The sequence below is a fragment of the Cynoglossus semilaevis genome, chromosome 6, assembly GCF_000523025.1.
Source record: "Cynoglossus semilaevis isolate Cse_v1.0 chromosome 6, Cse_v1.0, whole genome shotgun sequence".
Taxonomy (NCBI): domain Eukaryota; kingdom Metazoa; phylum Chordata; class Actinopteri; order Pleuronectiformes; family Cynoglossidae; genus Cynoglossus; species Cynoglossus semilaevis.
Window position 1 is genome coordinate 18,224,205 of NC_024312.1, and position 23,702 is coordinate 18,247,906.

Below are 23,702 nucleotides of genomic sequence, written 5' to 3' on the forward strand. Positions count from 1 at the left end.
TAAAACCTTTAAAGTTGAAGCGTTATGTGTGTAAGTGCCACAGCTGGTGAGCCCTGACTTACACCGCGTCACACGCAGTCAGGGAACTGTAATCCAACCTGAGTTCTCCAGAGTCCTCCACTATGGCGCATATTTTCAAACCACGGTGGTATCAGTTGGGAAAATCATTATAACAGACTAAGGTGAAGAGACTACAGGTCTGGACAGCTGATATAAAAAATATATATAATCTGTTACCTTACAATGACACCCACCCTCACTCATACTGAGGGCAGGTGTTGCTCCCTCATCACACAGCTGCTGAATTTTCCAGGTTAAAGACATATTGTGTGTGTGTGTGTGCAGGAAAGAGAGAGGAGAAAGGGGATTCAGACAAAATAAGTCCATTAAATTTTAATAGATTGCAGCAGGAGGAGGACACACGGGGGACATTTGGTCTCTGATAGTTTTAGGGGAAGAAAAAGTGAGAATGATAAATGATAGAGTGGTTGTATTTTTTTTTTTAAGTTGGCAGATCAACAAGAAAACAAATGGTGGTTTCAGGAAATCTTTAAACTTTTCTGGGAAATAAAAGAACTGATGAGAAAAGAAAAATAGTGGAAAAGCTGCAGTCGGCGAGGAAGTAATGTTTAAGCGGTAAACCTTTTTTTCTTTTTTTTTTTTTTTTTTTTTTGAAGTGCCTTCCATCAGTTGGGGCAGGACTAACTTGTTCCTTTATCCCTACCTCCCTCCCTCCTGCCTCCTTCTTCACTTTGCCTGGCAGACAGTAGAGTGCAACCAGAGCCTCGCGATGACTGCAGGTTGAGAATTAAGTTAGAGGAGGCCAGATCACGGGAGACTGATGCACCCATCAGATGTTGAGGATTGGTTTGGTTTACTGTGCAGCCTGCAGAGGTGAGCAGAGATCATCTTTCTAGCTTGTTAGCTTTCCTCTGTTAATGAGCGCGTGCTCTGACCATTCGGTTTGCACATTGATGTCTGTGTAATTGCAAACAGTCTTTGGGGTGAATGTAACCTCAACAAAGGCTGATTAGAACACAAGATATGGAAATGCATGAGAGGCAACCTATTAGAACCGGATTTTCTTTAAAGACACACACGTTCTCCTTGTCTTCTGCAGCTCTTTAGTGAACAAAGCTTTGTTGAGCTGTGTCAGCGGTGGACTCTAGGTGAAGGGCAGACAGACTGTAGAGTCAACACCTCATCTGGACACAATATGTGCTGCATGCACGTTTCGCTGTCGTGTTTAAAACTGCTGGATTCGCTTTTGAGATGTTTTCTGTTTACATCACATTTTGATGATTATACGCAGCAGATAGACGTCTGTGTGTGTGTGTGTGTGTGTCTTTAGTGAACCTAACAAATGTGTACATCACTATAAGTACTGCAGTAGGCAAACATTTTTGACAAGGAGCGTTTGCATTTTGTGAGCACTGCTATGTCCACGGCCATGTGTTTGTCCAGATTTCCTTCCATATGTTTTGTGACAGCTAAAAAGCTTCTATAGTGTGGTATGGAATCCTAAGGGTGGGGCTCAGGTGGAACAGAAAGCACACCCTTTCTGAAATGTTTGGGATTCCTCTTAAGTGCTTCATCTGCAGTGAATCTACTTAGCCCCCTAACCTGCAAACCTTCGCCCATCTCCACCCACTAATTGTACATATCTCCATGCTGTCTGCTCACTGACTGGAACTTGCTTATTCCTGCCACTTTGCCTCCTTGTGCCAGTCTGACTATCACACTGTAAAAGGATGGAAAATTGTCCTCAGAGCTGCCAGGTGTGGCATTCCACCTGCAAGTGTAATTGTGTGTTTTGCCAGGTCTGAGTGAAGGAGATGACACTATTATAGCATGTCAGTGGGGTCTGGTCTGGGCTGAGTTTCTGAAGATGTGTTTCAAAATGCACCAATAAAACTAAACACTGCAGTACTCTTCTCCCAGTATAAAGGCTATATGAAGTGTATATATGTAATCTAGTATGTCTGGTGTCACTGACTAATCTGCAGCAAAAGTAGCAGTCTTACCAGTTTATCTTTTTACTTTTAAAAAGACTTTCAAAATTAGCTTACCTGCAACAAGGTGCTTTAAAACATTGTGATACAGTTAGGTTCCTGTTTTCATTAGTCAAATGTTAACATACACAAAGTCCAGGAGACAGAGACTAGCCAGGACACTGAGATGATCTTTAAGTTTATACAAAATAAATAATTATAAAGGTTGAATAAAAACTGTTAGTTGGATTATCTTCTGTACAATAAGCTAGCTCAAGCATGGGGAACCCACGGCCCGCGGGCTGGATCCAGCCCGGTCAGCTTTTTAATCCGGCCGACAAAACTATTCCACTGACTGTGTGCAAGTCTTTTCATAGTTTTTGCGATAAAATAATATCTTACAAGCCCATGTGGTTTTTAACCCATGTTATTGTTTGAGTAATATTTTTGGAGAAATAAGGACATTTAAGGAAATTGATTGATTTATAGGATTGGAAGGGGCAGTGAGGTCAGAATACCAGGTGTACGAAGTTTGGAGCTAAGGGTACCAGATACATTTCAGCAGAAGCTCATACATGTAGTGTGAAATGTTTTGATTACAAAACCTTCGGTGAGAAGAAACAGTGGGCAAGAGCTGGGCGTGAAAGGGGCCAAATGCACAAGGACGTATATTTGAAAAACGGTAGGCAGAAAAAGAAGTCAAAACAAATGCTGGTCCAGCTGCGTAACGACCATAGGGACTAGAATATAAGAAGCTCTTCAGTAGTCCAGTAAATGTTGTCACAATAAAAACCAGCACTGTATTACACTGTTTTACCTCAGGTTACCCCTTGTGTCCCTGTGTTTCCCCCTACCTTTTCACTCGTGTCCCTGTGTTATGGCCTCTGTGGGTCTCCTCTGGAGAGTTTGGTTTTCATTACTCAATTTCAACTTCTGAAGCGGACTGCTTACCCCGAATCAGGCTTTCTTCCTACTTTACTTTTTGGTCCAAGAACCCCTTTGCAGAATTTTCTTTTCTGACTTGTTTCTGTTTCTGAGAAATGAACTGAAGATCTGTTGTTTTTTACAATGTCTCCTTATCTGGTTTCGTTGTTTCACTTGTATTTACTATAACACAGGCGTTGAATTAAATTGGTGGTTTAGTTAGCCAAGTTTTTAACATAATCAAAGTGTCTTTTCAGATTATTATATACCAGCCAGGTGCAGCCTAGTGTATATGTGTAGACTCGACCATTCAAAGGTAAAAAGAAGCATTAGCATTAGCAGGTTGTCACCTGCTTCCTTCTATGAATTAATGTATGATCCAGTAGGATGACTTCTTTTCTTTCTGGAATAAAAGTGTGACCCATTACACGGCCTCAAAAATGCATGGACATGTAAAACATTTGAAGATTTATTAAATGTTTGTTAGAATTTTAATGACAGACGTGCTGTCAAAATGTGGTAACCAGGCCATGTGTATGGGCTCTTTCAAATAATTCCTCGCCTCGGGTTATGGAAAGATGCTAGAATTATATTCTTCAATTTTTACGCTTGCAAGCACTTGCCTTAGATTTTCTGTGAAAATTATTGTGATATCTGAAGTATGCCAGGTGCCACATTGCAGGTTGGCACTGGCTTTTCAGAGAGCGAGCTTAAAAAAGCACTGAGTGAGTGCAGATGTCGGCCAAAGGCAGATACATTTCCCACAGTGTCAGTACAAATCACGACTCTGGATATGGACCAACTTGCATGCCAGCGGAAACATATACGGTACTGTTATTATTTTTTTTCATTAATCTGTATATAAATCTGGAATATTACCAATATATAATTCACACACTCTTGGAGCCAAGGTTTATTGCTATACAAACTCCAATCCAAATCTGTCTTCTTCTGCTTCTCTAAGCCATTTGGACAAACATGGGTAAAAATGTTGCCTCCTCAGCAGTGGCAATAACTCACTATTTATTAGCAACAGTTACCATTAGCTCAGCCTGAACAGCCAATGTGTAAAGCTGTAGATCAACAATTGCCTACAGTAACAACTTAAGTGTGTGGTGGAGCCAGGGATCTGTAGGATAAACAGCTATAGGCAATTCATCTCATCCTGGATTTAAACCTGGGCCCATGGGCAGGAGGTTGTGTGTTTGCTGTGGTATGTTAATCTCTGACTGCGGTGTTGGGAGACACCCCTCCATCACTCCTGTTTTCTTTAGAGATGGAAGTCGGTTGACCAGGCTTTTCGGGATCAGATCCCACAGACAAACCAACTTTATCACCAAACACCACAACTTCACACACACAGACTTAGCATCAGCTTGGCATCCAAATGATTTTCATCAGCCGAGGCTGATTTATCTTTGTTTACTTACTTATCTCTTACATCATGCCATTGAAGACATCTTTTAATAATTGACACCCTGTTAAGGACAGTCGTATGGATTGATAGCATGTATATGGAATGTGGATTTTTCCCCCCCATCTAATGACTTCTTTGTCGGCTTGTAATGAATCTTCCACTGTTTGTTTGGAGTCATCTGAACCGTCATTGGTTAGAAATATGTATGCTTTAGAAAACTTTAGGAAATGCTGTAGCTATCCCTTTATTGTATGGCTCCTGTACGCAATCAGGAATGCTTTAATTGTTTGTAACAGGTGTGTTTGTGTATATCTGTCTATAAATACTTCATATAGGTTAAGACATAATGTTAGTAAAAACATTTTGTTTTGTTTGTTTTAATCAATGCTATTTATGCATTTAAATAGATTACGTGCAAAAACGTGTAAGTTTATTATGTTGTCGTTTTCAGGGCCTGAGGCGTCAAAATAAATGTCAGTAATTCTCCTCGGCACCTTCTCGTTTACTTCATCAGAGAGCTTTGGGGTCGGTGATAATTATCTGCTAACAACCACACCAACCTTTAGCTCTGTCTGAAGGCACATAACCATCTTAGAGAAACAAAATTCCTTTCAGAGCATTTATCCCTCCCTTTGTTCTGCATAATTTTTTGTGTTTATTTTTTCTGATAGATAAAATTTGCAGTGAAACAGAGTAAAAGCAGAATTATGTTCACCAACTCTTATGATTTAGAGATAATGCTGCAGAGGTCATAAAGCCTGCCAGCAGGGAGGGAAGCAAGCACGCCAAGAGGGGAGAAGGTCAGAGGTAACTCATGCAGGGAGGAAAAACACACCCATCCTATCACATACTGCAAGGTACAAGCAGGCACATGCAAAGGGTTTCGACTCCCTGTTGGTTGCCCAGTTATTGTAACTTATGCACATAGACTACAATGCTGGGAGAACATCAGCTCCTTGTCATTACCAAATGCATCTTGTTAGGTCTTTGGCCACTTGTGCTTTAACTCTGCTCAGTTTACTGTGCTTCAAATTTTCTTTATTGACTCTGACAGGTAGAATTTAGGGAGTCTGGCAGGTCTGTCTATTTGCCTGTCACAACCTAGGCTTCCGATTACACAGCTACATTCCAAACCTTCTTCTTTGCAAAGTCCATAATGTTTCACATTTTTGTGATATCTCACTTGTTTGGTGGATCATCTGCAAACCCTTGTTTTCCTTGATTATCTGCAATAGGCAAGAAGGAGCCACCTGAATGAGATGTTTTTTAAATACTGCTTTGTGATTATCAAAGCATGTTCAAAGTGTTAATGCAGATTTGTGGTAACGGGGCTGTTCCTCTGTCTTTGTGTCTGTATGTCTGTGTGTGTACACGTGTTTGTAACAAAAGTTGAAATGCTTAACAGCTTGTGGTTGAAGCGCTGTGGTTTCGTGGAGCAGATTAGCTCAGATTCTCTCTCGCTCTCCCTCCCTCGCTTTCTTACGTCGCCAGACACACACACACACATGCACTCGCACAACTCAGAACACCTCGAGGTGACTCCCCATGGCAGTTTGCCCAGTGTGTCACAAAACCACACGCTGGTGCATTCCCAGACTCTGAGAGTGGGATTAGATAACAGTATAGAGAAGGGGCATCCGTAGGCAGCGGCTACAGCATATATTTATTTGTGTTTCCACATAAACATTAACCGCGACACTCATGCCAGTTCAAGGTGTGTGGGAGGAAACACTCAGCAGTGGCTGCACGTTTATTAGATTATGTGAGGGCTCTCCGGTGAGCCCCCTGTTAATGACTATTTTATGTTGGTAGAATTGTCTCCGTCTGCCACGTCCACTTTATGGGATGTGTATAATTTGATTTCTTAACTTTAAATTGCTGCTGCTACTGAGTCAGTAGTTGCATACGGCTCTTCGCTTCCACTCCAGGTAAACAGCTTAGATCATGCAAAACAACAGGTTTGGTTGCTTCGGTCTAAAGACAAGTTTCTTTTAGCCCTGGACTCATGTTCAGTTGGAGCTGGATCGACCTTTTGTCCTCTCTCCACTACATGAAATGCACATGTGCCAGATTCTTGCCTTCATCCTTTGATGTGATGGATAAATCACTTTCAGTGGCCTCATTTGTTTCTCAGAATCTTCCAATGTCATGTGCGGTTGATAAAAGAGAAAACAGTGGGAATGGCATCACAGACGTAAGTGCTTCGTATCGGTTTGAGCCATGACGCATTCGGGGGGAAGCCTATTTAGGGATGTGTATTAATCAGCCGTGCTCAAGTGCAGTGATGTTTTCATCACTTTCAACACACTGCAGTCTTGACTTTCAGCACATTTCGCTAAAGTAGATTTCTCACTTCTTTCAGCGGCAGGTGTAATGTTGTTACATCTACAATATCGCAGTAGTACTGCCTCAAACATGTCAATATTTTGTACGTGTAATCTATGCTTACACTAAATCTGCTTTTAGTCATTTTGTTTGTAAGCAAAAAGCTATAACATTTTTTACAGAAACAACTAATCCAAAAAAAATCAAGATTTAAAAGGTCTTAAAGAATTAATAAAAAAAAAAAGTAGCCACAACAGAGACTGAGCTAGAAGTCAGTCAGACTCTGGTCACAACATAGCCGGTTAGCTAAAGCTAGTTGTATGCCTCCAACAACAGTGCTTCCAGAAGGGAAACCTTTAACCAGCAACACTGTGGTTCCATATTGTAGTGGTTATCACCTCTCCTTATACATCTGACTTGCAGAGGGTCCTGGGTTCGAGCCCCACAGGCACCACATGTTTGGCGTCTCTAAGGGGAAACTTATTGCAGCAGATCTGCTGTTAACACAACACTTTCTCCAGTTTTGGATGTATGTAAGTTCAAATTATTATTAATTGTGAAGCTGTCACTTAAATAAAATGAAACCTGCATGTGATCAGAAATCCATATTCAATCCTGGTGCCAGACAAGCAATGTAGTCTACTTTACATTGGAGAGTGTGTATGTTTGTGTAAGAGAGAAAGAGCGAGTATGTGTGTTTGAAAACTCTAGGGGGCGACAGACTTATGTAAGTATTTTCTTGTTTGTCATTTCAAGTTGGATAATATATTTTCTGAGGGTCTCTGAAGGTAGATTGAAGGTAATCTTTGATGTTTTTAACAAATGAGTCTGTTCTGCTGAACTTCAGTGATAATTTAATTTAGGCGGGAAATGATTCTTGGTTTATTGTAAGAGAAAAAAGGTTAGCGTATACATTGCAGTAAAGAACCACACATAGGGTCACAGTGGGGGACTGAGTAAGCAATGATATGACCAATGAGAAAAACGAGTCAGATGCCACCATCTGCTAGCCATCTGGACTCACATAAATCTCAACCTTTCTCTGCAAGGCAAGAGCACATTTTTAAGGTTATGTGCTCATTGTCTCCTTATCTTCATGCAAATGTGCAAGCCGAAGACGTTATTGATCAAACACGATGTTGAAACCGAGGTTCTTGAATAGTACGGGGATTTGATTGAGACACGTTATTTATTCAGAAAAATTTAGATACAGCAATGTTGTATTGTGATTCAGAAAACAGGAGCTGGAAAATAGTAGTAGATCTTAGTGCTGCTGTTTCAAAGTCCTTTTAAGTGTGCTGCTGTTACAATAAACCTGTATATTTTAGCCATTGGCTTTTGGCTAGAAATCTCTAGGAAAAGCACTGCTGCGAGACAGTGGTTGATTTAAAAGTTGTTTATAAAACTAACTTCTTCTGTTCTTCTGGTGTGGTCCTTTGGCCCTCCTCTACACAAGTACCAGTGGATGTGTAAATACACAGGACACACACACACACACAGGTCACCAGGGTTAAGTTAAAGTTACCCAGGGAACTGTGAATGAGCTTCCTTCTGTACACACACACACACACACACATACACATACACATATACATATAGAATATATATAGAGCATTAAATACAATCACGTTTGGTCTAAAATTATTAAACTTTACACTCATTAAGGTCATTATTGGTGAAATTATAAATAATTAATAATAATAATATATATATTCCCTAATAACAGAGCAGCCAGGGATGAGTCATCGCTAATTTCACGTTTCTCTTTTAAAGCCAATGTTCAAGTTTACCATTCATCCACTGTGGGGGGAAGAGAGACTTTCCAAGACATGACATCATATTCATGGAGTGTGGTACATGAATAAAAAGCATTCAGAAAAAAACCAGTACACCAGAAACACTAGCAGCAGACACAGGACTCACACACTCTCCCTTCGGATTCAACTTCAGTGATCAGCAGAAGTGGTTAGCCGGTGGCATCATGCCAGGAGATTTGCTCACGAGTCAGGAACACAGTGAGAGACTCGGGGGTCATTAGAGGAAAAGGAAACCAAAATATAATCACAGGCTTACAGAGGGCCATAGCAGCACATCCACCATCAGTCCTTCATCAGCATGCTTCTTCCATAAAAGCCCTAGACAATCTGGCAGCCCCATGTACTCTAGCATAGATATGCTACAGAAAGAACTTTATCAACGACTAAGTGGAGCACTGCACAGGAACCAAAATTATAGGGTATTGTTCCCGAGGCACTGAAAAATGTTCACTTATTAGCATTTGAAAAAAAACCCCAACAAAGTCAACAACAAAGTTTATCAACAACCAAAATGCCAAGTAATTCTTGATGTTAGCCGTTGTCTGTGAATGCTAATCCCGTTGATCACTATCAGAACCTTGAGATTCTATAGATTTTTTTTTTCTGAGATCAGATGAGATTTATAGCATTTTTATCATCAGAATTGACTGCTCATGCAGCCAACAGGTCACATACTCAGTCAGCAGCTGCAGCACAGCTGTGACTTCCTGAATCCCAACTATTGATGCTGTTGTCAAGCCCCACTAAACACAGCTGTATTCTTTTTGCTCTCATATAACGTATGCCACGGTTTTGGGGAAGCCATCATATGTTCAGAGATTTTTCTTTGACAGTGTTTGAATGTTTAAAGTGCTTAAGGTTGTATGGAGGGCCTCTATGCCACAGCTGGTGGATTGTTTCACAGGTATGCGTGGATTTGGTATTCTGAGCGTCTGCCTTGTAGCAACACAGGGATTCTGAGAATTAGACTTTGCAATATGATATAGACTGATAGATGGCCTAGCAGTCCATAAATCTTTCCATTCTGCATAACATGGAATCAACCAGGCAAGTACTTAAGTAGGGAGCACAAAGACAGCTGCCTTATCAAATCAATTATTAAAAAAAAGATTGGATCACTTCAGATTATTGAAGATGAAGTCCTTACAATAAATTATCATACCAGCACTTGCTATACAATGTGTCTTCTGTCAACCTGCATAAAATTTGGTCATCTTCCTTGTTGATTTTTCTCTCTTCTGCTTCTTTCTTTCATCTCCGGCCAGACGCTTTTGGAGATGTAAAACATAAAAAATGCAGGAAAGAGAAGAAGAAAGGAAGGACAGTTCTGGAGGGATATGGCTCGTATTAATCTGGAAATATTGCTTTACCTCATCTGAATTAAATTACTTGTCTGAACTCGCTGTCCTCAGAGAGCAGGCAGAGCGCCACCGGCAGCCCAGATGGGCAAGGAGTGGTCGGCGGAATTGTCACCATGACCATAGCGAGCATGTGGACCCCTGATCTGTGGATTTCTGTAGTTCTTTTTTTTTATATATGACTGATCAAAAGTGAGTTTTTTGTTTTTGTTGGGCTCAGATTTAACACATGGGGTAGCAGATCTGGAGGAGTATCCAGAAGTTTCACTCTATTTGTCACTCATGTGCTGTGCATATGCTTTGTTAAGAGACCAAGACAGACGGTTGACCTTTAATGTAAAATATAAATTAATGAAAACCCTGATACATTTAGTTTACTGCTTATGGACGAATGTCATCCTGCTTTGCTGAAGACGGAAATTTAGCTGCAGTGTGTGATAATAATAATACATGTATGGTTTTCTTCATTACTCAGGAGAGATAAGCACATTTTACTTCAGCATCTGCAGCTGCCATTATGACAAACTAAAACTCCACACTCTAAATGAGAACACTAATCCATTAGTTAGTATTCACCCCAAACCGAGGGTTTCCAGAAACGTTAACCATCAGTCAAGGAGTAAAGGTGGGATTTTTTAAAAAGCTAGGGTCAACCATCCAGATTAGTGGACAGTGCACAAAAAAGGCGAAGAAAAGGGTGAAGGCAGAGTGGCATGGATGGAGACGAGTGTCAGAGGTGATTTGTGACAGAAAAATGACAGGAGAGTTAAAGGGGAGATTTACAAGACAGTAGTGAGACCCAGTATGACGTGTTGTTCAGAGACAGTGTGAGAGACCAGGATGGACAGGACCAGAACTGAGCAGATCACATCAGTTACAGAGGTGAGGTGGAGATGGTTTGGATGTGTGTTGAGGAGAGATGGTTAGAAGGATGTTAGAAGTGGAGTTGTCAGGAAAGAGGAGAAAAGGATCCATGGCCCCGCCATGGATTAGAGAGCTGTTTAAGCTAAACCCTGGACATGAGCAGTTTATTTTAAATCCCCTTAAATTCATCTTTATATTAACTAAACCTTAGCCATGGATACGCATGTGCATCAACTCTGTATGGACCGTCTCCTAAACATGGAGGTTCCGGTCAGTCTCATTCAGTGGTGTACAATCACCTGGCTTGAAATCACCCTGACTCTGACCTTAGCAAACGCATCCCGTGGGAGAGACTGGGATGGACTCGCTCATAGGCGGCAGAGTGGTTTTATACACAGACTGGCATTATCTGCATCTCCTTCTCCACTCGAAGGAGAGGGCCACTAAATATATGCCTCGAGGCCTTCTCAGGCTCCTCTGGGCTGGGGAGATGCGGCCACTGCTTGGGCCGAAGGCCAATGACATGGTTGCCAACCTCCACAGAAAGTATTTTTAAGGTCAATTACAGGGTACAGTGCCTTTAAATGGTCGACTAGTGTTGAGGAGGCCTCATATTAAAGGTTTATGTGGAGAGGGACCAAAGGAGTCTGCGTTAACTCACCCCAGCACCCATTGTTACCACACACCCACTAAGACAGTGCTCTCTGGGGGGATTCATGGAGATGTGTGTGTGTGTGACCTGCAAGAAACCCAGAAAAATAAAAACTAAGACAAAAGCCATTCACATCTGGATTATTTTTCAGTAATAGCCCCTATTCTGACAGGGAGTTGTTGGGTTTTTTGTTCATGGGAACAGTTTTATATGTCTCACTGATTACAATTATTGATCCATTCTTTCTCTACAGACTAAGTGTAATGGAGCAGAAGTATCCATTGCTCACCAAAGTGGTCTCAAAAAGAGTCATAAAAATTCATTCCTAGTTCTGAATATTTTTTTGCCCTAGAGGCTTTCTCCATACTTTACATTTCATAGAGCAGTGTTCATAATTAAAGGATGGTTTCAGGTCAAACTCCGTCTGAAAAAAAAAAACAATCTCAAATGTAGAACATAAAGAACTATTTTTTCCATAGTCTTTGCTCCTGATATCTGGGCAAAATGTATGAGGTCTATTAGAAAGTCTCTTTAGAACTCACACTGTCATATCAATACAAGTGGTACAATTTAAAATTATTGACATGAGCCAAAAAAATCTTTTTTCCCTATAACTAAACTTTGGGACAACTTCAGCCTTCCCAGGCAGAAACCAGTCGACCGAATGGGCGTTTTCTAAAGTCGGTCTGGTGCACAATTAATTTGTACTTGGTGGAAGAAGTTGCCATTTAGAGTGAGCAAGTTTTACAACATTGCTTAGTTTAAATAAATGAACTTCTTTAATTGGCTTTAATTAAATGCACTCCCTGTGTGTGGTGCTATGCTAACGCTCTACAAAGACACCGCAGACTCTTCCCTCCTCCTCTCTCCTCCTCACAGTTGTCCCAGCCTTCCTTGTCCTAACAGCTGCATTTCCCTGGAACTCTCGCCCCCTCACTCACACCTTATACGCACAGGGATACACACTTACAATAATAAATCTTTTTTTTAATAAATCTTTCCAGAGTTTTCCAGAAACAGGAAAAAACATGAAAAAGACTAATTTGAATCCTTTTTACATAAATGTATTTGACTACAGTTCAATTGAAATCATGAAAAAAATGTATGTAATAAAGATAATTATGAAACCAAAAGAATCATAACAGTAAAGCTCACCTTGTCATACACTAAGTAAGAGTACGTTTGTATCCTGTGTCCACTTCTGTTCCACCAGGATTCTTTCCCCCGTCAGGGTTTAAAGTTTAAGTACCAGAAATCTTAAAGACACAGACGGATAATAAACACTTCATACAGAACATACCCTGTCGTTCATTAGAGGGCTTATCTTAATCCTCAACTCCCACACAAACATAACAAGCTCTGGTGTCTCCTCATAGGCCACACACGCAGCTCCACACAGCTGACCGGCACTTAATGTAAATGAACATCCAGTCAGATGATTCTGGTCCTTTTCATGATTCATTCCAGTGTGACTTCAGACTAGCCATAAATACAGGCCTGTCAGAATGTGTTTCAACCCCACAGAGTGGGGAGTGGTGCAAGGTACAGTAGACACCATTCACCTCTCTCTGTGTGCTTGGGGGGGGGGGGCACATGGGAATGTTGGTGGCATTGGTCTCTGTGAAGAGTGATGTATTGATGGGACAAAGTGAGGGAAAGGATTGAAAGGCCTGTTTGTGCAGATGAGGACCAGGTCATCAGTCTATTTGCTTTACTGTGGCTCTGCTGCAGTTCAATAGCAGCTCTATCCGCCACTCTTCTCTGTTCGAAACCTGGGCTTTAAACAAATCCCCCCCAAAAAAAGGCAACTGATGCGAGTACTTCCCTGTAGTACTTGACTGTGTCACTTTATCACCATGTTTCTTGGTCTAAAATACATTTTCACCCAGTCCCTTTTCAATTACCGTTAATTACTGTTTGGACTCGAGCAGCAGTCTAGTGAAATACAGTGCAGTGAGTGAATGTTGTTTTTCTTTTTACTGTGTGAACTTTATTAGTAAATGAGCTGATATTTAAAGGGGTTCCTTAGGGGAAAAAAATCAAAAAGGTTAATTGGTATCAACCAAAAGACAGAATGTTTTTATGAAAGGGTAATTTGGAAAGACCCCAGATTTTTCTGATGAAATTACGCATTAAACATGTATCTTTTTTCCATTTGGCACAGCGTCGGTAAATGGTAGGGGACTCATTTATAAAAAGGTGAAGGTAAGGGTGTCGATGACAGAGCAGAAATTCAGGAGTACAGACTTTATCTCCCAGCAAAAACCTGTAAATAACAGTTTTATTACCCTTATCTCATCTTTATCAAATGTTTCTGTTCAGCAGAATATTTATACCACCAACCGTGTCTGTGAGATTAGAAATGGAATGGGTGTGTCTTCCAGAAGCAAACAGGATCTATAATACTTTGAAGTAGAAACACTGGTGTTAGTATGAAAAACTAATTGTGTAGTGTTATGTAACCAACATTTTTATTGGTCTTACATACACGATCCACATCTTAATGTGATTGACATCGCATAGAGAAATATGTACTTTGTAGCAATCAGCTTGACTTGAGAGATCTATTTCCTGTCATGTTAAGTCTCCCCAGACTTTAAGAATGCTCCACGAGGATGATTTATTTCCCTTCAGAATTCTCTGCTCTCTCACATCCCAAGCCTTATAGTGCTCTGGGAACATCATCACTCCTAGTCCACATGGCAGGGAGAGTACACATCGCCATGCTGCTAAGTCTACACTGACTGGGGTGCCCCATGTTTGCCCTTGGGGTAGAGCATGTGTTCATGGCTACCGAATCTCTGGGTCAGAAATGGCACACCTTGGTGTGATGGGATCTGCCCACTGCTGGTCGTGGCGGATATAGGTGTGAAATTCCCAATGCTGAGCTAGGCCACTCAACCCAGTAGCTCCAGAACCTAAAGGTTGACAGATCTGGGGTGGTAACGGATGTGTTGGACCATTGTGGTCTACCGCTACCGTTAAAACCGTGGTCTCTATTCTCAGTACACAAATACTTTGCAATCGCAAAAACTGCTCTTCGTGTTTATAAAACACTGTATTTTCCCTGCCGTAAAGTTGTAACATAATTGTTTTTATTGGACATTTCAGGTGTAAAGGAGTGAATGAGTCATGGAATAATGTCACCATACGTAGTCAGCGCCTACACTCGCTGCCCTTAATTGACAGTTACAGGAGAGTTAGTATCGGTGGCGACGGAAAGGTCTTTCATTGGGGCTCTGGGTGTGTCACCAACGTAACCTGAAGTATCCCTGCTGCTGCACATCTTCTCAGCAATTGTGGCAAAAAGTTGCTGCAAATATCACTTTACAACTTGAATAAAAAAGCAGCGCTGTTTTCATACTGTAAAAGCACTGATACCACTCTGGGTAAATACTGTATAAAGGAGCAACTTAAGGCTTGATTTTTGGTAGCAGCTTGTGTCAAGTCTTGTTTTGAAATTGACCTGTTGAAACACAGTGTGACTGTGTGCTCCAGTATGCAGCAGCCGCTGCGGCACACAGCCAGGCCACGACATTTGACCCGACTGTCTTCCTGCTGTGGCTATTCTTGTTCATCCTTTTTTCTTTGAAGTAAAAAACAAAAAAACAAAAAACATACTAAATACTGTCTCTCTGTAAGAAAAGAAAGACTACTGTGCGGAGTGTTCTTCTTACCCAACTTTTCCCATGGTTATATTTAGCTTCAGGAAAATACATATATATATATAATATGATCTGCACAGTAGGTTCATACAGTCTTTTTTTAACATTTTTAATTGGCTTTTCTTTTTTTTTTTGAGCCAGGTGTCAATTCCGGAGGCAAGCCAGAAAAACTTCTGGAAAACTTCTAAAACATTTATTGGGGTTGACATTAGTGAGTCAGTTTCTGCTTAAGAATAAAAGGGATGTGCTTTAAACACCTCAGAGGGTGAATGGTTTAAGGGTAAAGAAATTAAGTTGTGCTGTGATGCCTTGAATGAACCAGAAGTATGTGTTTAAACTAGCATAATAGAAGCCATTGAAGTCTAGATATGTATGTATATGCCCACGGGCTAGGCTTAAACATTCTCCATATTCATTCTGCAAGTTGCTCTTTGTCCTCTCTGCCTTGGCCTGGATTTCCTCTCAGTTCATTTGGTGCCACCTTGTTCACTGGTATGTGCATCATTTTAAATAATGCAAAATATGATTTTCTTCCCCAAAATTTGTTGAACATCGATATCTACACAGCTTTGTATACTGTCTTTTACTCTCTGCTCCTTCCCAGACACGTGTCATGTCTGGCACTTAGATAAAAAGGTCAAGGTGACAGACTTTGGCTTTACTTTGACCTCTTACTGTGAACCTCTTGTGAGAGCGGACGATGAATACGGCGATTCTTATGTTAAAGGAGTTAAACATGAAGTCACGGTTGATGCTTTACCATAGAGTTATTGATTAGCAGTACTGAGCAACTTACAGTACCTGGTGGTTCCTCGAGACTGGTTGCCACTATATCTACTCACATAGTTTATAGTGTTTTGTTTAACCATAGTGCAGTGACTTTTATATTGTTGGCATTTAATCCTTTAAATCATTAAACTTGTCATTTACATTTTGAGGACATTTGGCATTTTCTGAGCCCTTTGTGGGAAGCGGATTTGTACGCCCAAGGTCATGTGGTATCCACATTATTCTGTCTACATTTGTTTGGAATGGAGTCTGTTTACAGTGACAGGATCCAACAGGAATAATGAACATCTGCTACTTCAAATCCATCCAATGAGCTGATGCATAATGAACGCGCTGCACTAAATTTTATGGCTTATTATAACACAAATGTGAGAGCAATTGATTTTTGAAACTAATAAGTCATATATACAGACGACTCATTTGTGCACTCACTCATTATGCACAGATATTTGTCTCATCAGAAGCAGCAGAGGGGAGGGGGTAGTGAGATGTTTGAGTCCAACTGTTTCATCACTGTGAGTGCAGCACAGCTCATCTCAGCCCCTAGTGGTTGGACAAAATACTGCTTCTCTTTTAGGAAATGTACTTTTATCTTTTATCCTAGTTTCTGATACTAACTTACCATTCTAATTTTAAACAGCAATGTATAACTGACCAATTGCTACTTTTTTCCATTGTCTAATTTTATGGCAGTTTTGTGCTATTTTTATTTATAAAAACAATCTCCAGATATTTATCTAGTCTCTTCTCTCACTAAAGTGAATCACCACAGAGGTTTTTTCAAAGTTTTCAGTTTTGCAGGATTAGTGTTTATTGTTTCCACCAGCCCTTCACAGTGGTCTTAAACTTGAACCCCAGGTCTGGTCTTCTTCTACTAACACTGAAGGCTGCCTATATAACCTTTGATTGCCCTTTTGTGGACTTGTGTAAATTTGACACAAACTTGCCACAGAGAGAGTCTGTTCAGGTGTTAATGCCACAGTTTCCTGCCCACCCCCTCAGGTTCTGATAAGACCTACTTCAGCGGTACATAATTTTAGGCAAATATTAAATTATTACACAGTTATTATTTTCAACTTTTTTCAATTTCTTGAAGTCACTGTAGTGGCTCGTTCTGCTTCTAATTTTCAGCCAAAAACGTACTGTACACACACTGTGTTAGTCTGAAGTTCAATAAACCTTCTTCCTTGCTGAAAGTATCTTCGTTACTACTCATCTGAGACCGACTCAGACTTTCAGACTTGGTATAACTCAGATTGTGTGCAGTAGCTGGAGGGGCAGGGTGCGCAGCTTTGCCTTGGTTTGAGCGCACACAGCCCTACATAATTACAGACAGTAAACAGCTAGAACTTTTAGGCCTGGATTCCCTGTGTGATGAGTAGAGAGTTAACTTTGGTTTTAAAAAAAAGAAAGAAAGAAAGAAAAGGCTGCCGGAATGAGAGGGAGGGTTAGGCTTACTGGGGATGGACAAAGAGTGTCATCCTTACTCTGGCATTTGATGATGGAAGTAGTTAGCAGAGAGTTGATGAGACTTAGAGACAGGTTTATAAAAACACTGACATGCAGAGGCAGACACTGACCCCACCCCAAAAAAACCGACACACACACACACACACACATAGCCATAGAGACTTAGACACACGCACACATTCTTTTGATGTGACCTTCTTACATCAAGTCTTAATAACTACTTTGAGAAACCTCTATTTAAAATCATCTCTTGATACCTTTTTTTAACTTTTCCCTAAATCTGTCATATTGATATTTTTCAGAGTTTACTTTTTTATTTATGTCTTTTAAGTGACTCCCCGTTGGCCTACCCTCCTCACACCACCTACACACATGTAAAGTGTGCGATCTCCTTCAGTTGTTCAATGTTAGCCTCAAGCAAATGAGGTGTATTTAACATTGACACTAAAAACAAACAGCATTTAATGAATTCAAACCACATCCTATGTGGCGGCTCTGTGACTCTCCATCTCTATCGTTATGTCTCTGACCCTCTCTCTCTCTCTCTCCCTCCCTCTCTCTCCCTCTGTGCACTGCACAAGGCTGGCAGGCTGCACGATGGGAGGTTTTCTTTGGCGGTCTGCTCCCCCTTTCTTGGTCGGGACAGGCCCTAGAGCGTGCTACTGGCTGGGAAGGAGGAAGGGTGGGGGTGGGAGGAAAGCTCGGGAGGAGGGAGACTGAAGGGGTGGAGGCGTGGTTTTGCAGCTGGTAATGAAGTCCTCTCTTTTCATCCTCAGAAGGCAGAGTGTGACAGAACGAGCCCAGGATCTGCGTGGCTTCGCTGCTTTATTTGCCTGTAAAGTGTGCCGAGTTCTGCTCCATGCTCTGCTTCCTGTGTGACTCAGAGCCCGCCTCCTACAGCTGAGAGATTCAAAGAGATTAGGACTTGAGAGGCTGCTACAATTATGAAGCATTCTCTGCTAGTGACTCCACAGCACTGTTCTTGAGGTAAAACTTTAAATTGTCTCCCTCGCATGTGTGCTGCTGGTGTGACTGCCTGACTTTCTCTACTGTCTCTCTGTCTCTGCTGGTTATTGTGGTTGTGGTTATGAGTGTGAAGGGGTTGTCAGGTCTAGGGCCCTCCCACTTTCAGTGTGTGTGTGTGTGTGTTTGTGTGTGTGCACATGTATAAGCATGCATAGGCAGATATTACTATAGACAATAAAGGATGCCGAAAGAGCTTCATTTTAAGGGAGTGTGAGTGGGATCCAGTCAACCAAGAATTGATCCAGTGTGGAAACAGAGTTCTTAACATAAAACTATTTGAGAAGATGGATATTCTCTGTGCAGCAGGAGTACCCACAATCCACTCGGATTCGCAAAACCGTTTGAGATTATTGAACACCAATTGTTGTACTGCTACGATAGCCTTATACACATTTAATAAGCTTTTTCTAAAAATGTAATTACATTGTCATTGTCAGGAAAAAGTCAGAACTTTGACAAAAAGTAACATTATGAGTTCTCCTGTTAGCATTGCCTTCAGTGTGATTGAATCAGTGCAGACTAAGACTGCATTCAGCCAAAGGGTTAGGTGAATATATAATACATATGTTGGTGGAGTGTTGTGTAATACATGGTCATGTAGTGATGTCACCCTCTTATACTGTAATGTCTGTTTTATTCGGGACATATCACACTATGATTAACCACAAGTTCCTGTGCCCATTAGAGGAGTAAGTGTGGAGCCAGCTTGTCCACTGACCATGATCCTGTGGACCAGTTCAACATGTTGGATTTACACCATTATTGCTTACTTTGGTTCAGCATATCAGAAACTCTTTGCCAGTGTTTGTTTCCATTGCAACCAGTGGGATGCTCTGTTCTGGCCTTTGGGTGCAAAGTGATTGCTAGTGTTGTGTGGGCATGTGTTAAGTTGTCAGTTTGCTCTGTTGATAGTTTGATTGATGTAGCAGGCACATAGGCCTAGCAACTGTTAGCAAAGGGACAGGAACCATTCAGTGATGCACTGCAGCCTAGTGACACCAGGCTCTGAAGTGATTTCATATCATCTTTCCTCCTTCCCGCCGTGCAATTTAGATCTGGACTATAAGTCACTCACTTTCATCCACACTCCCTTGGAAATCCATTTGTCTGTATAGTTTCACTCGTCTCCTTCCTGTTGCCTTTTACTTTCTAAGGTTCTTGCATTCTGGTCTGAGGCCTTTGGTCCCATCGATGTTCCTGCACACTGTGTTTTCATCACATTTTTGTGGTTATACTAACACATCTCCATTCTGTCACGCTTCTAGTGAGTGGGTCTGTTCGATCCTTCCTGTTAAAAAATAGTTTCCATTAGTTTCTACTGGGCCCTGAGAATTTTGGTTTCCCAAGTGAATGGTGTACAGGAGCTGGACTTGATTGAAAAAACACAAGCGTAGTTTGCCATGAAGGAGAGACAGTTCTTGTGTCACCATTGAACTGTGCGAATGTACTTTCCAGAACTGGTGAGGAGGAGAAAAAGACTGAGGAAAATATTGTAAGAAAAAAAACAGAAGCATAACCTGGGGGAATCAAAATGTAGCCATTCAAAATAACTCTCTGAGAACTGTGGAATTATTGAGAAGTAAATGACAACAAATAAGCTCTGAAGTAATCGGAGGATTTGTGGAAAGGGAAGATAGCGGTGCTTTATGGAAACGGCAAGATTTGTCTAGTCTGTCAATTAGGCTAATATGTATAAATGGGTATGAGTGGTATATACCGCCAGAGCAATGTGATCATGTGACAGTTTAATGGCCATTAAGCCCAAAAGTGCAACAGTAGAAGCCACAGTAAAACCTGCTTTATTACAGTGTGGATAGTTTCCACAGCGGGGAGTTATCATATAACATTAAACTCCTATGGTGTTGTCTGCTGTCAGCTGTGAGAGCATTTGCATCGTAACAAGACCACCAGCAAGCGCACATTAAAAGATCCTCTCTGTTGTGGAAATTCCCATGTGAGCAATCCTTTCCATATTCTATTTGTATTTGCCTTGTTATGTTTTATTGTGTCTGCTGCCTCCCCTCATCTGTCTCACTTCACCCCATGCAGTCTCTGCCCCACCCTCTCTGCTGTCTTTGTGTGTCATGTTTGTGTAGCAACTCCATATGGTGTAGATTGAGACCCTGTCATTGCCTCGGATGGTACATTTGTCGCACACATGTTTGCCAGCAGCTGCTGTTGTTAGGGCTTCTCGGGGCAACAGAAGTAAGCATCGTCTGTTGACCTCACTGGACGGCTCATTTGTTTGTTGGGCCACTGTGACCTCTGACACGGCTACCACCTTCAGCCTCTCACATTGCCTGGTAATGTGACTCCAGCTTTACTGCCACATAGAACTCTCCCTCGTCGGCCACTAACTTAGTTGCGAGTGAGTAAGTCAGCAGGGAGAAATATGAGAATACCGACACATGCAACAGTAGTTCTTAGTGTAAACAACTCCTCTGAGCAAACATTCATTGGGATCCTGTGATGACAACGGCATCTCGGTGGGGTGACCTCACAGACTGGGCACAATGCACTGGATGAAAAGGAAAGATGAAACTGGAATGTGGGGGTTAAAACCCCACACAAAAATCATTCCTTTTTATCCCCTTTAAAGACATCAGTCTTCACCCTCAACCAGTTTTAAAGACAATAAAACTACTCAGCAAATCCTCACCAACGTCACTCTGCAGCAGTCATGCAGTTTGGTAGAAAAAAAAACAGGAATATGACATCACCTATGTTTACACATGATTACTAGTCACTCACGCTGCAAAATGAACAAATGTGTCCTTCTGTATTGTTTTGCAGTTCTGCGTACATTTCAAATGTTCGCATAGGAAATTGTATAAAGGATGTAATAAGGACTTTGATGTTAGTTTAATTGGTGTTTTGTGGGTACTGTCAAACGTACACTGCTTGGCATACAGTACTAACAATACCCATCATGCTTTGCATCTAGACGTCACTGTAGTCCCCGCGGGAGCAGAGAAATGCCTTTGTGATGTGGCCTGTGGGATTCCTGCAGATATGAAACCTGTGCTTTTGAAATCAGAGCAAAACATTGGCAAGATGCCCGTGCATAAATATATTAAATCTAGGTATGTCTTCATACGTTCAGATATTTAAGATGGAATCTAAATCATTATGTTTTCAGTACTTCATTGTCAGTCCTAGTTTTCTGCACTCATTTGTTGCAATACAACAAGCTGACCTCACTGAGCCATCATCTCTCTCTTGGTGACTCTGCTATCAGGCAATGGTCAAAAGAGGGACCAAATATCTGTCACGCAGCTCCCTAAGCCAATCAAGTACTTTGTTAGAAGTGTATTCCAACCATGTTTACTCAGATGTATCCCTGGCTGAAATGACTTTGAAGAGAGTGTAAAAAAGATGATGTATCACATTTTATCAGTAATGTCTTCCACCAGTCTCTCTTGGTGCTGTCTCCAGTCCGGAGTACTCCCACTGACCACCTACAGTTGTTGGCACACCCCTAGAACAGGTCCTGTAAACAGGATTTGATGGCTGACAACTGCAGATAAAGTACAATGCTGATTTAGACCATACGATCTTTGGAAGTGTGTTTGTCTCTTTTCCTTGTTTTATAAATACATTTGTCTACATCCTTCACATCAGTTTTATCTTCTGTCATGAAGCTGAATTGCATGTTTTCCCACAAGCACCTTTTTCTTTGAGGTTAGATGTAGAAATTCCCTGTGAGCCCTGACACAAGTCCACCTGTAGACTTGAAAGTCTTATTTAACTTGTATTTATTTTTTTGCATTCCTGACTCTTAGTGTGTCTGTGAAATGTTGGTGAAATCCTTGGTGTTTAGGGTGTGTGATAAACTGTCGGCTAAGATGTTGTTTATTTACTGGACGCTGCATGCAAAAGACAGGTGATAGTTGTTTTTTTGTGTGTTTCCGCCTTGCCTCTGTGCTCTGTCCTCTGCTTAAGTGCAGACTGAGACGCTGTGATTGCTTCTGACAGTGACAACAAGAACAGACTGCCTGAGATTTTCTAAAGCCCTCCTGATGAAGCTGAAGTAAAGCGAGCCAAGCCTAATATGATATTCCATTTCTGTTAGGTGTATTTGTTGCACATTTAAATTTGATGCATTTGATGTAACGTATTGGGAAGTGCAGCAGCATTATGTCAAAGTATCATGCTTGTTTTACTCTTCCTGGTACTTTGATACACACTGATGACCTTAAGACAGAGTGGATTTCAGCACAGATACAACCCCACATTTCTTGGCCAAGAGATAAATCCTTTAAGGATTGTTGTGTCTTTTTTTTTTTTTCCTCTTAACCTCTTCTACTACATATCTGTCCCTCTCCTCTCACTGCTGCGTTTTGCTGCAGATGTGGCATTGTTTAGACACATTTGTTTTGGGCCTGGGCCAGGAGACCTGCACAGGGTGTGATGTCATGCTCTATTTAAAGGGAGAAGCCATGTGAACCGGGTGAGAAGACGTGTGCTGCGGTCTAACTTCAAAGCCCGTGGCCGAGGACTACTGATGACTGTCATCCATGGCACAGCGATCTGTGTCATAGATAGATGACCACATTATTTTTAAGTGTTGACAGACATGTCCTTCTTCAGGTTCACGGAGGAGGCAACCGCGAAGCCACAGGGATTCACTGTGTAATTATTTGGTGCAGGGATTTCTACAACCTTTTCAGTTATCTTATCTAATATTTGAATTACATGTTAAATAGTGAAGCTTTTTGTTACTATAACACATTTGTCTTACTTTGTCATATAGGTCATGTTTCCCTAATTAGCCCTGTCAGTCAGTAGATCTGTTTGATGTGCTATTGAGGATTCACTCTATAATCTTTTTTTTTAATCTCACTATGTGTAATACGTATATAGGTATTCTCTACAAACGTAAATACAGAAGAGTTAGGTGGGGTTTCCTCCTACCAGGGATCGGGGGCCTTTTTTTCTCAATGACTGCGCTTATTGTGTCTTGTGTCTTATTGAAATCCTCCAGCCCACTGGAGAGTCAGCAGCAGCTGACTATCAGGCTCCACTGTAAGATTCCCCACTAAGGCTCTGCCTTCAGTTCTGTTTGGCCTTCAAACACACATGTATTTGCCAAGTTCTCTCTAGTGCCTCTGGTTCAAACAACTACAACCACCCATCTCTGTCACCCCGAATATTTCTAGTGCAATTGGGCAATTGTTAGCCAGTTATTTATCACCCACCGATCACTCTCACAGCCGCACGTTATTTGCTCACGGAGTTCACGGTGGTTTTGTCGCTCTTCAGGAGTTGATGGATGGAATGACACAGTGTGTCAGCAGATGTTAAAGGTGTATCCCATATACTTTTTGTACAAAATCCTACCACGTAGAACTGACAGGAGCCCTGGATAATATTGTTACCAGACAGTTGCTGTGTCAATATGACC

The 23,702-nt window shown here is 41.3% G+C and overlaps 1 protein-coding gene across 2 annotated transcripts in view; it reads left to right on the plus strand.

Annotated features, from left to right (window-relative positions):
* Positions 1 to 23,702, plus strand: part of znf469 (zinc finger protein 469) — a 160,107-nt gene that overhangs the window by 102,656 nt on the left and 33,749 nt on the right. Inside the window, exon 3 of one of the 2 annotated variants that reach the window (XM_025056117.1) lies at positions 18,049 to 18,259. The exons of the other annotated variant lie outside the window; for it this stretch is intronic. The gene's annotated coding sequence lies outside the window, so the exon portion shown is untranslated. The remainder of the gene's footprint in view (positions 1 to 18,048; positions 18,260 to 23,702) is intronic. 2 annotated transcript variants of the gene reach the window in all.